At 31.1% G+C, this 12,575-nt stretch overlaps 1 long non-coding RNA gene and 1 other non-coding gene across 2 annotated transcripts; one reads left to right on the forward strand and one right to left on the reverse strand.

Annotated features, from left to right (window-relative positions):
• The first annotated feature begins 3,934 nt into the window (after nucleotides 1–3,934).
• Nucleotides 3,935–4,662, forward strand: LOC123920173. The gene is made up of 3 exons (XR_006813559.1): nucleotides 3,935–3,966; nucleotides 4,290–4,349; nucleotides 4,634–4,662. It is a non-coding gene; the product is annotated as an uncharacterized LOC123920173 (long non-coding RNA).
• Nucleotides 4,663–5,685: 1,023 nt separating this feature from the next.
• On the reverse strand, nucleotides 5,686–5,788 carry LOC123882643. The gene has a single exon (XR_006799954.1). It is a non-coding gene; the product is annotated as a U6 spliceosomal RNA (small nuclear RNA).
• Between the last annotated feature and the right edge of the window lie 6,787 nt (nucleotides 5,789–12,575).

Below are 12,575 nucleotides of genomic sequence, written 5' to 3' on the forward strand. Positions count from 1 at the left end.
AGCCTGAAATTGGGTGTTGAAGAATAGAGAGACCATTGATGTTACTTATGCTGCTGGGTCCAATATTCTAATTGATAGCATAGGACCTGAAGTCATGCGCATTTTTCCTCGTTTACATGAGGTTAGATTCTGATGGAAATGTTTTTTCAAACTATGTCCAGTTGCAAAAGCTTCAGTTTTCCTTGTGGTTCTAAACATGATTTAACTTTATGCCAAAACTATTTGCATGAAAAACCATGGTACTAAGTTTTATGTGATTTCATAGTATGAATTCATTTGGAAAAATTGTTATACGAATTGATACTTACCTAAAGATGATACAAATGAAGTCTGGCCTTGATATATTTATTTGGTTGTAGGCTTTTTTTGTGAACTCTGCATTACAACAATACTGTTATGACATAAGCAAGTTGATTTTCACTGGCAGCCTCTGAATCACATTATGCATGTCGTTTTTGTTTGAAAATCTGTTGTTTAATTTTTTTTTCTTCTCGATATCAATTTGGTTACTTTCTATCATTAGCAATAATTATTGAAATTTAAGTAGAAAAAGATTGGAGTGTCACAATAATTTTTTTATGCGACTCAATTTGGTTACTTTCTATCATTAGCAATAATTATTGAAATTTAAGTAGAAAAAGATTGGAGCGTCACATTGATTTTTATTATGTGACTAAAGGACCTGACTAAGCTGTTATGCATTTTATTTATAACTGAATAGTTATACTTTCAAAAGAAAACATGAGGATTTCACTACTGATTACAAGCTTTTGATTATGGGCAATTGCTTTATGAAGACCTTTTAGTAAACCAGTCTTTTGGGAAGGATTTCTGAGGGAAAACAGGGTGGTTTTAACTGTTATTGGACCCTTTCCCATTGATCATCAATGGAGTAACTATAGAATATAGATTGTAGAACATGATAAATGATCATATAATATGTCAATCATAGTTAATTTTCATTTATAAAAACATTTTAGTGTCCTTACTTTCTCTGGGTTACATTTATTATGCTTTAGTTTGGCAGATTATTTCATAATTTAAGTGTTTTGAAAAAACTTGGTGCTATTATTACGGAAGCTTTTTTTTAAGGTGTTTTTACTCTTGGTGAAAGGAAACACTGGTTTCTATTCATAGTTTTCTATTGAAACCTATTCAACTTTCACATTGCAGAACATTAATGAAGAATGGATTGAAGACAAAACCTGCTTTTGTTATGATGGTTTGAAGAGGCAGAGTTTAAATGAAGGTATGATTCGTGGTCTCATCCAGTTATCAAGTATTCAAGTATAATTCAAGTTCTCATTGTTAGTTTCATTTATTTCTCTCCATAGTTTTTAACTTTGATTTGATTGATATATGATTCTATAGGGACCTTTATCCATTCAATCTGAAGAAAATAGAGATGTGGCTAGACATTGCTCTATTGGCATTGAACCAAGGATATCAGCTGAATGTATTACTCTTCTTCATACCCAGGTTCTCATCATAATAACCAAACTCGTTGCTCAAATAAGTTTTCATTTTTTTTTCTTCTTATCTAGTTTTAAGTGAGATAATTAGAAGCAATGGATCTTTAACAATTTCTGTGCTGAGTGGATAATTTTGTCTGTTGAATATTGCCTCATGAATTTTATGTGCATTTAGGTAAATACTAACTTAAGCATAAATGTTTTTTCAATTAATGGATTAGTCGGTCCTAGGATAATATTGTGACTCGTTGAACCTTAGATGCTAAATATGATATTTGAGATTAGATGACCACATCTTTTATGATAAGTTTGATTGATGGTTTTGTTACTCGATGACCCTTGAATGCAAAATATGATATTGAGTCTATATGACTCTAAATTCAATAAATTGGATGAATAATATTGTGTTTGGATGACCCTCCTCGAATGCTAAATTTGATATTTGATACTAGATGACACAAGATTTAAAAAGTTTGATTAAAAAAGTTACGACATATGATGGATTTGTACTCGATGACCCTTGAATGTGAAATATGATATATGACGATTATGTGCATCGATGACCCTTTATTGCAAAATATCATACTGAGGATAAATTCAATAAATTGGAAGGCTGATATTGTGTCTTGTTGACCCTTTAATGCTAAATTTGAAATATGAGATTAGATGAACCTAAATAATTCGAAATTTTTGATTGATGATCTTACATCTTGAGACATTAGATGGGAAATATGATGGCTTCGGGCTCAATGACCCTTGAATACGAAATATGATATATGATTGTTTTGAGTTTCGATGACTATTGAATGCAAAATATGATATATGATGGTTTTCTGCCTCGGTGACTCTTTATTGTTAGATATGATATTGAGCCTATATTTCTCTAAATTCAATAAATGGATCAACTTGATTCGAATGCTAAATTTCATATTTGAGATTAAATGACCCAACATTCGAAAAGTTTTATTGATGGGCTTAAATCTCGACACATTAGATGCAAAATATGATGACTTTGGTCGTCGACGACCCTTAAATGCGAAATATGATATATGATGGTTTTGTGCTCGATGAACCTTTAATACGAAAAATGATACATGATGGTTTTGTGGCTCGATGCCTCTTGAATGAGAAATATGATATATGATGACTTTGTACCTCGATGACCCCTTGAATGTGAAATATGATATATGACGGTGTTGTGGCTCGGTGACCCTTGATTGCGAAATATGATATTGAGTTTATATGACTCTAAATTCAATAAATGGCAAGGATAATAATGGGGCTCATTGTCCCTTGAATGCTAAAAATGATATTAGAGATTATATATGACCCTACATTCGAAAAGTTTAATTGACGTGGTATTAAATCTTGAGACATTACATGTAAAACATGATGATTTTGTTGCTCGATGACCCTTGAAAGTGAAATATGACATATCATTGTTATGTGCATTGTTGACCCTTGAATGTAAGATATGCTATATAATGGATTGATGACTCGATGACCCTAGGATGCCAAATATTATATATGATGGTTTTGTGCCTCGATGATCCTTTAATGCGAAAAATGATATATGATGGTTTTGTGCTTCTATGTCTCTTGAATGAGAAATATAATAAATGATGGATTTATACATCGATGACCCTTGAATGCGACGTATGATTTATCATAATTTTATGCCTCGATGACCCTTGGTTGCGAAATATGATAGAGTCTATATGACTATAAATTCAATAAGTTGGACAGATGATATTGTGCCTCGTTAACCCTTGAATGCTACATTGGATATTTGAGATTAGATGTCCCGACCTTCGAAAAGTTTGATTGATGGTCTTAAATCTTGAGACATTAGAAGGGAAATATGATGGTTTTGTGCTTCCATGACACTTAATTGCGAAAAATAACATACGATGGTTTTGTACCTCAATACCTTTTGAATGAGAATTATGATATAGGGTGGCTTTGTGACTCGTTAACCCTTGAATGCTAAATTGGATATTTGAGATTAGATGTCCCGACCTTCGAAAAGTTTGATTGATGGTCTTAAATCTTGAGACATTAGAAGGAAATGTGATGGTTTTGTGCCTCGAGTATCCGTGAATGCGAAATATGATAGTGAGTCTGTATAACTCTAAATTCAATAAATTGGCTGAATAATATTTTGCTTGGTTGACCCTTGAATGCTAAATTTGATATTTGAGATTTAGATGACACAAGATTTTGAAAAATTTGATTGATGATCTTACATCTTCAGACATTATATGTGAAATAATTCAATAAATTGTAGGATGATCCTTTTGCCTTTGCAAAAAAAAAATGTAAGGATGATATTGTGTCTCAACCCTTTGATGGCATAACATTATTCATTGGTGTTATAAAATTCCATCGCTTTAATATAGTAATTTCTGCTGTTCCCTTAAATGATGAGTTGCAGCGAGCAAGAGCCTTGGTTGCAAAGGCTGAAGCAGATGCGCTCTTGACATTAACCAAAAAGGTTACAACTTACAAGCAGAATCTAATAACCCAAAGCTGAAATACTGTGATTTGTGGGATGTCCTAACTGACTAAAGAATACAGTTAAATGAGCCTAATTGTGGGATGTCCTAACTGACTAAAGAATACAGTTAAATGAGCCTAATTGTGGGATGTCCTAACTGACTAAAGAATACAGTTAAATGAGCCTAATTCTATGGATACAGTTTGTATTTGTCATAAAAGATTTCCTAAAATAGCCTATTGACTACACAAGGTCTTCAACAGATTGTTCTGTCCAAGTTCTCTTATTCTTTCTCTTATGTTGTCATAATTTATGTGTAGTTTCAGCTGGACGTTGATGATATTGAAAATATACTAAACAGTTTGGTTCAACTAGATGTGGTAAATACCCTTTAGTTTTTGTGTCATTGCTTTAAGATAAATTTCTTTTAAATGCAAGTCAAATCTTCCTGTAAGCAGTAGCTCTTTGAAATTGAAATATGGGGTTGAGTTGAATATGCAAAACCACATTCAATGCCCCTACAATGACACGAAACTTGCAACAAATAAAAGAAATTTTTGCAATCGCTTTTGAAGATGTCCCAATTGACGTAGTATATTTTTGACAAAATTGTAAGTGCATGCTTTCAGTGCGAAAGATAATCCGTAATGTTCATATTATGCAGATTAATGCCTGTGCTACTTTTGGTATTTCATTTGGTGGATCAAATCCCCAAATATTTCTGCCTGATAGGAATAACTCTTCTAGTGCTGAATCCTTCTTAACAAGGAATGACAATTCCAATGGACCATTACCCAACAACAGGGAATGGGTATTGTATCTTCCTAAATGTTTCTTCAAGAGGAGAAACTTAACTTTGGGGGTTAGGTAGTGTGTTAGGGAATACCAGTGAATATAGGAAAATGTTTTTATTTTAAGATATTTAATATTATCAGTGACTTTAAGGCTGTCTACAGCTTGTCATGCATCTGATGATCATTTTAGACTCATGATAAAGCACTTTTGTTAGGCAGGTTGCTGCACTGGACAAAGCCCAACCACAGCCAGTACCGGTTGACTCTTTAGTATCTAACAAAACTGTGTTATAGTAATAACTGGCCCTAATACTGGTGGTAAAACGATATGTTTGAAGACTGTAGGATTGTCTCCTATGATGGCAAAATCAGGTGTTTAATATTTCCTCTCTCTCTCTCTCTCTCAATCAATGTCTACCATTATTACATGCTCATCTATAGAATCAATGTTGTATTTTCTTATGTAAAAGTTCATTTAGTTTAATTCATTATCATGACGAGCCTCTTTTCGCTGAACTGATCCATGCTCCATATGTCTAGTATTGGGTGTGAGGGGTGTTAGAACCATTTGCTGTCTTCATCGGAACCACCTTGGGCGTCCTTCCTTGCATCCTCTAGCACTTTCATCGCTGAACTGACCCTTTAATGCGAAAGTTGAATTTTGAGATTAGATGAACCTAAATAATTCGAAAAGCTTGATTGATGATTTCACATCTTGAGACATTAAATGCGAAATATGAGGGTTTTAGGTCTCGACAACACTTGATTGCTAAATATGATATTGAGTTTATATTACTCTAAATTCAATAAATCGGAAGCATGATATTGTGCATCATTAACCCTTGAATGCTATATTTGATATTTGAGATTAGATGACCCATCATTCGAATAGTTTGATTTTTTTTTATTTTTTTTATTTTTTTTAAATTTGGATCATTTCTCGATTTGTGCGTGTCATCCTTGCGCAGAGGCCATGCTAATCTTCTCTGTATCGTTCCAATTTTATCGGATGTCCCCGTTCGAATAGTTTGATTGATGGTCTTAACTCTTGCACATTAGATGCGAAATATGATGGCTTTGTGCCTCGATGACTCTTGAATGCGAAATATGATATATGATGACTTTGTGTCTCGATGACCCTTGAAATGTGATACGATGATTTTGTGTTTTGATGACACTTGAATGTAAAATATGATGGTTTTGTGCTTTGATGACCCTTAATACGAAAAATGATATATGATGGTTTTGTGGCTCGATGTCTGTTGAATGAGAAATATGATATATGATTGCTTTGCTTTGTGCCTCGATGACTGTTGAATGTGACATATGATATATGATGGTCTTGTGGCTCAGTGACCCTTGATTGCGAAATATGATGTTGAGTTTATATGACTCTAAATTCAATAAATTGCAAGGATAAGATTGTGCCTCGTTGACCCTTGAGAACTAAAAATTATATTTGAAATTAGATAAACTTACATTCGAAAAATTTGTTTGATGGTTTTAAATCTTGACACATTGATGCAAAATATCATGGCTTTGTGCCTCGGATGACTCTTGAATGTGGAATATGATATATGATGGTTTTGTACATCGATGACCCTTGATTGCGAACTATGATATTATGTCTATATGACTTTAAACTCAATAAATTGAACGGATGATAATGTCTCGATAACTCTTGAGTGCTAAATTATATATTAGAGATTATATGACCCTACATTCGAGAAAAGTGGGAGAGACTAGATGATTTCTTTGATGATGTGATATATCTATTGGCTTTTGTGTTGGTGTTTCGTGATACTTATACTGTACAAGAAAGGATAACGGACTCAATTGATTTGGAGCGTGAAAGAGGAATCACTATACTGAGTAAAAATACATCTGTGATTTGTAAAGATGCCAAGATTAGTATAATTGGTACTCCTGGTCACTCTGATTTTGGTGGTGAAGTTGAGAGCATCTTGAATATGATCGAAGGAATCCTTCTAGTGTTACTTACTCCAACTCCTTTTACAATTCACCAAAGATCCAATGCCGCTTAAAATGTGGCTTCTTGTAATATACTCCCTCCGTCCCAAATTATAAGGGAAAATAAAAAAATCACACTTATTAAGAAAAAGTAAAACATGAGAATTTGAAGTATGTTTTTATGGGTTTTCCTTGTAATAAGTTGCGTAGGAAGATGTAAAAACAATTTTTTATTGGTTGTTGTTTATTGAGAAAATGTGAGAGAAGAAATTAAATGCAATTTGTATTTAATTTTATAAAAATAAGGAAAAACCATTCTTGAAAATGATTTTTCTCTTATAATTTGGGACAAAAAAAATGAGTTTTTTTCCCTTATAATTTGAGACGGAGGGAGTATATATTTTTTCAAGCTTCTCTTTTTTCAAGCTTGCTAGACACTGTCACACTGTGGATGGAGTCATGTGGGATTCTACACCTAACTTTATTTGAGCAGCATTTTTTCATGACCGTTTTGATTTTCTCTCTTTTAGATTTAGTTAGCCTTTTGTTTTTCATGCGGACATTGGCCTAGTCCCCCATGTTTTATATACTCTTTTTCCGGAGTCTAATTTTTATTCAATATTTGATTTTGTCACTATATTAATATAAAAAATTTATTTAAAATTAAATCTTTAAAATTTTGTTATATAATATTATTAAAATATAAGTGGAAATATTGTGTTGATTATTTCTTGTAAACTTATTTATTTAATTTTGGCTTAACTATACATTTAGTCCCTTACGTTTATTTTAGGTTTCAATTTGGTCCCTTACGTTTAAAAAGTATCAATTTGGTCCCTTACGTTTATTTTAGGTTTCAAGTTAGTCATTTCCGTTAGTTTTGTCACTAACACCGTTTAAATAGTACACGTGTCAGTGTGTAAAAGTGTCACGTGTCTGTCCACATAAGCAAATTGGCTGCCACATGTGACAAAATTGACGGAAAGGACTAACTTGAAAACTAAAATAAACGTAAGGGACCAAATTGATACTTTTTAAACGTAAGGGACCAAATTGAAACCTAAAATAAACGTAAGGGACTAAATGTGTAGTTAAACATTCAATTTTTTATGTTTCAGTGACAAATAATGGTCCTGTGAATATTTTTAATAAAAAAATTAGAAATTTTATTAGAAATATTTAGGATAATTTAATAAGTTTGATACTAATTAACTTTATTATATTATTGTAATAGTTAGCAGTAAACTTAGTAAACTTTGTAGTAATATTATTTATGTTTCATTTATTAAAAAAAAATTGTTTATGTTTCTATATTCTTTTTTTATGAAAAATATTGTTTATGTTTCTTTTTTTATAGAGTATTTTTTTTTATTTCTATAATTTTTTTATTGACTAAACTTTCTATAATTTTTTTAGTTGCTTTCCCCCTATTTTTATGTATAGATTGTTATGTTTTGTTCCAATCTTTAATCTGTTTTGTTCATATTTTTAAGTATATCGTCTTTTTATATTTTTTTATATATTTTTTTAGTGAAATTACAATGAAAGATATAAAACTTGCAACATGGTTAAAAGTAATAAGGATAAATTAGTAACTTAGCAAAAATCTTTTATTAACAAATTCACCATAACATAAGTATATCTTTTCTTTTACATAAGTTAGACACAGGCAGACACGGAATGTGTCTACCTGACCCGCTAGTATATATATTATGAGAATATGGTAGAGGATGAGTCGCTTTGGGGGTGTGAACTGCCAACATGGTTGAGAATTGAGATATCCGCAGAGGCTTTGATAACCACTGTTCTCTTAGTTTATTAAAGAAAACCAACAAAAATTTATTGATCTAATCGCTACCTATTTGAATTACTACCTTCTTGTATCAAACCTTTCTTGTATCCCAATAAAAGACACTAAAAAAATTCGAAATCTACGTCCTAAACTTTATCTTCAAAGGCAAAAATCTAAATTTTATAGAGATAAGAAAATGATGGGAGGAAGAAAAGTATTTTTTTTTAGCAGGTCAGAAAGGAGGAGCAACTAAAAACAGTAAAAGAAAAATTTAAATTCGGGCTGCCAAAAATTACGCTTTAAACGGGTTCTTCTCCCTCAAAATTAGTAGTGGCCTGTTTTGTAAACCTAATTTCAAATCTCCAAATCCGAGTCGAGAAGAAACAACCGCCACAGGATCATGATGATGGCGCAAGAGGAAACAACCGCCACTAAGGTCTGTTTGGTTCGGGGGTTTTGGAGGGGAGGGGAGGGGAGGTGAGGGGATATTTTAAATTAATTGTGTTTGGTTCAATTTTTAGGAGGGGAGGGGAGGTGAGAGGAGGTGAGCAAAATACCTCCAAATCTCAATTTTTGCTTCCCCCCAAATTGGGGGGATTTGGAGGGGAGGGGAGGGAAGGAGAAAGATATCATTACCATTTTAATTATTTTGACATAATTGTCCTCATAATTATTTTAAAATGCCAAAATTATCCATTTTTTAGTTCTAATATTTTTTTTTCAAACTTTTTTTGATTGTTAGGCATGTCTTTTTATATTCATAAACTGTTGTGCTAATTTTTTTTATATTACATTGTTATCTTGTAAAGTTCATATAATTTTTTGAATCAACGTTGTTATTTTTTTTTTTTATAGAAAACCAACGTTGTTACTTACTTTGTACCCGCATCATATTAGTATTTATATGCACTATTATATTTTTTAAAATATCATTAAGTTTGTTATGTTATAACTTATAATACAAGAGTTTTTTTTTTTTTTTACAATATTAGTATTAGTACAAGATCTTTATACTTATAAATAAATATTACTTTTCTTGTACAATATTAGTATCAGTACAAGGTTTTTTTTTGTTAATAATTATCAAAAAATTCTTTTAAATATATTTATAGGTAATTTAAACTTATAAATATTATTTTTGGGTTGGATCAATCATAAAAATTGAGAAAATATTGTGAATATATAAGTTAATTCGCACCAAGTAGCTATAAAATTGTCGGACTACATGAAAATTATAAGGATAAAAAAGTAAATTAGTTATAAAATCTCCCTCCTCCCCCTCTTGAACCAAACATATATCTAATTAAAATCCCTCACCTCCCCTCCCCTTCCTTCTTTTGAACCAAACATATGTGTAAGTACAAATTTCACCTCCCCTCCCCTCACCTCCCTTCCCCTTCATTAAAATCCCTCTCCTCCCCTCCTCTGCCCTCTTTTGAACCAAACACATATGTAATTAAAAATTTCCCCTCCCCTTCCCTCCCTCCTCCTCTATAAAAATTTCTCCCCTCCCCTCCCCCTCTATTGAACCAAACAGACCCTTAGTGAGGAAGTAGTCATTACCTATAGGCAAATTTAGATGAAATGACTTTAACATGTATAAGCATTTATGAGTAATGAAGAACAAGACAAACAGTTTTTTTTTTGTTAAGGAACAAGACAAACATATTTTTTTTTTTGGTATTCAAGACAAACATATTTTGTCTATAGGAAAATGCTAATGTCTCATAAATACTAGTTAGCATGACACTGGTCTAAATAAGTGAGATTTTGAAGATGAAAAAAATTGGGCCTGTTTATTATAGTTTTTTTTTTTTTAAAAAAATATTTTTATAGTATAATATATTTTTGCTATAATTTTTTTAACAAAGAAATTTTTAAGGAAAGTTTCGAATGAAAAAATCGTTTGAATAGCTATCTTATTTAAATTGTAATTCTAAGTATTTTCTATAAAAAAAATTGTAATTCTAAGTATTTCATTATTTTGTTATAATTTTTTTGGGTGCTAAAATTTTGAAAAAATCTCTATAAGAAAAGCTATTTCAAATAGCTTTTTATAAAAATCATTTTTGAAAGATGTCATTTTTTAAAAAAAATGTGAGTTTTACTATGTAAAATATCTAACAATAAATATTTAAGTTATTAGTGAATGTCAAAATATCATTTTTTAACTTATGTCAAATGAGTTTAAAATAACTTCCACTATTTTTGAAATTTTTTCTAAAAAATCCATTTTTAGAAATACAAGGAAAAATCCATTTTTTTTTTTTTGAAAATTTCCCTTTAGGCTACCATATTTCCTTTTCACCCCTTGAATTTTCTTTTTTTGCCCTTTAATAAAAACTTCGGTTTCTGTTTTCCGAATTTTCTTTTCCTTGAAAAAAATTTCAATTTCTGTTTACCGAATTTTTCCTGAATTTGAACTAGAAAAAACTTCGATTTCTGCAAACCAATTTTTTTTCAAAGCAAAATTGGATTTTCGGAAGTAAAAAAAAATCACAGGGCCCTAAAGAGAATTTATTTATTTTTTTTAGAAAAATCTATAATAAACGGGCCCAATCGTGAGAGAGAGATTTTGGAGAGGAAAAGTTAAAAGTCAAATAAACTGATTCATGAGAACATAATAGGCTTAAATGTAGTTTTGGCCCCTCAAGTTTCACAATTGCTTGATTTTGGCCCCCCACATTTCAATTGCTTGATTTTAACCCTCTAAGTTTCACAATTGCTTGATTTTAGCCCTCCAAGTTTCAATTGCTCGATTTTGGCCCCCCAAGTTTACCCCATTTTGCATTTGTTAGCCCCCCGTTGACTTTTTTGACTATAAATTGCTTATGTGACATTTAAAAAAAATTAAAAATATGTTTTAATTAAAAAATAATAATATTTGCTTTTATAAAAATGTATTAAAAATTGTTTTTTTAATAAAAAGTTTAATAATTATTTTTTATTTAAAAAAAAGTTTACAAAGTTTTTAAAAAATAATTCATAAAATGTTTTTTTACTTTTTTATATAACAAAATTATTTTACAAACTATATATAATAATAAAAAAAAATTATAATTTAGTTTTTAAAAAACAATTTGTAATTTATTTATTTATTTTTAAATACATATTTAATTTTAAAATGCCACATAACCAATTTTAAATCAAAATATTCAACGGGGGGCTAGCAAATGCAAAAGGGGGTAAACTTGAGGGGCCAAAATCGAGCAATTGAAACTTGGAGGGCTAAAACCAAGCAATTGTGAAACTTAGGGGTTAAAATCAAGCAATTAAAATGTGGGGGACCAAAATCAAGCAATTGTGAAACTTGGGGGGCCAAAACTGCATTTAAGCCAACATAATATGAAGTAGGAAAATGAAAAGGACAATGCATAGTAATTACTGATGACTGAGAACATGAAAGTACATTACTCTAGAAGAGGTGACTTTCAACTGATTCAATTTGTGTAGCATACATATAGCTCTGCGTGTCTTCGCCATCAGATCTTAAAGGCGGATGAGTTGTTCCCGGTGATGTCGCCAATGACTCTCTCGAGACCTGGATCCAAATGATATAGTTGGTTGTTGTTGGTTGTTGAACCCTATTATGCACACATTCTGACATCTGCACACATTCTGACAGCCAAGTCAGTAAACGCCATAGATAGAAATGTATTTTCTTAATGAAAAATGTGCTTATACTTTCTAGTGAATAAAATTGTATGCATTTATTTTAAGAAAATTACATTTTCTAGTGACACCTGAGAGGAATGAAATTCATTTACTAGAGTTCTTAATAGTGTTAAGAGTGGTTTAATGGTTTTGGGTTTTATTTTTCATTGCATTGGGGGTTATGTAATGGTCAATGTCATCATCGTGTGATTTCAATACATTGCATGCATGCAAAGGAGAAGTGGAAAACATGTTTTGAACATGAAAACAACGAAAATAATTTTTTTTTATGATAATTTCATGTTTGGCACATTTTTGTGTGTGATTCAAAATAAATTATCCATAAGTCGTATATCAACGGACAATGCTAATCTCAACTGACAATATCCGATATT

The sequence above is a fragment of the Trifolium pratense genome, linkage group LG4 (genome assembly GCF_020283565.1).
Source record: "Trifolium pratense cultivar HEN17-A07 linkage group LG4, ARS_RC_1.1, whole genome shotgun sequence".
Taxonomy (NCBI): Eukaryota; Viridiplantae; Streptophyta; class Magnoliopsida; order Fabales; family Fabaceae; genus Trifolium; species Trifolium pratense.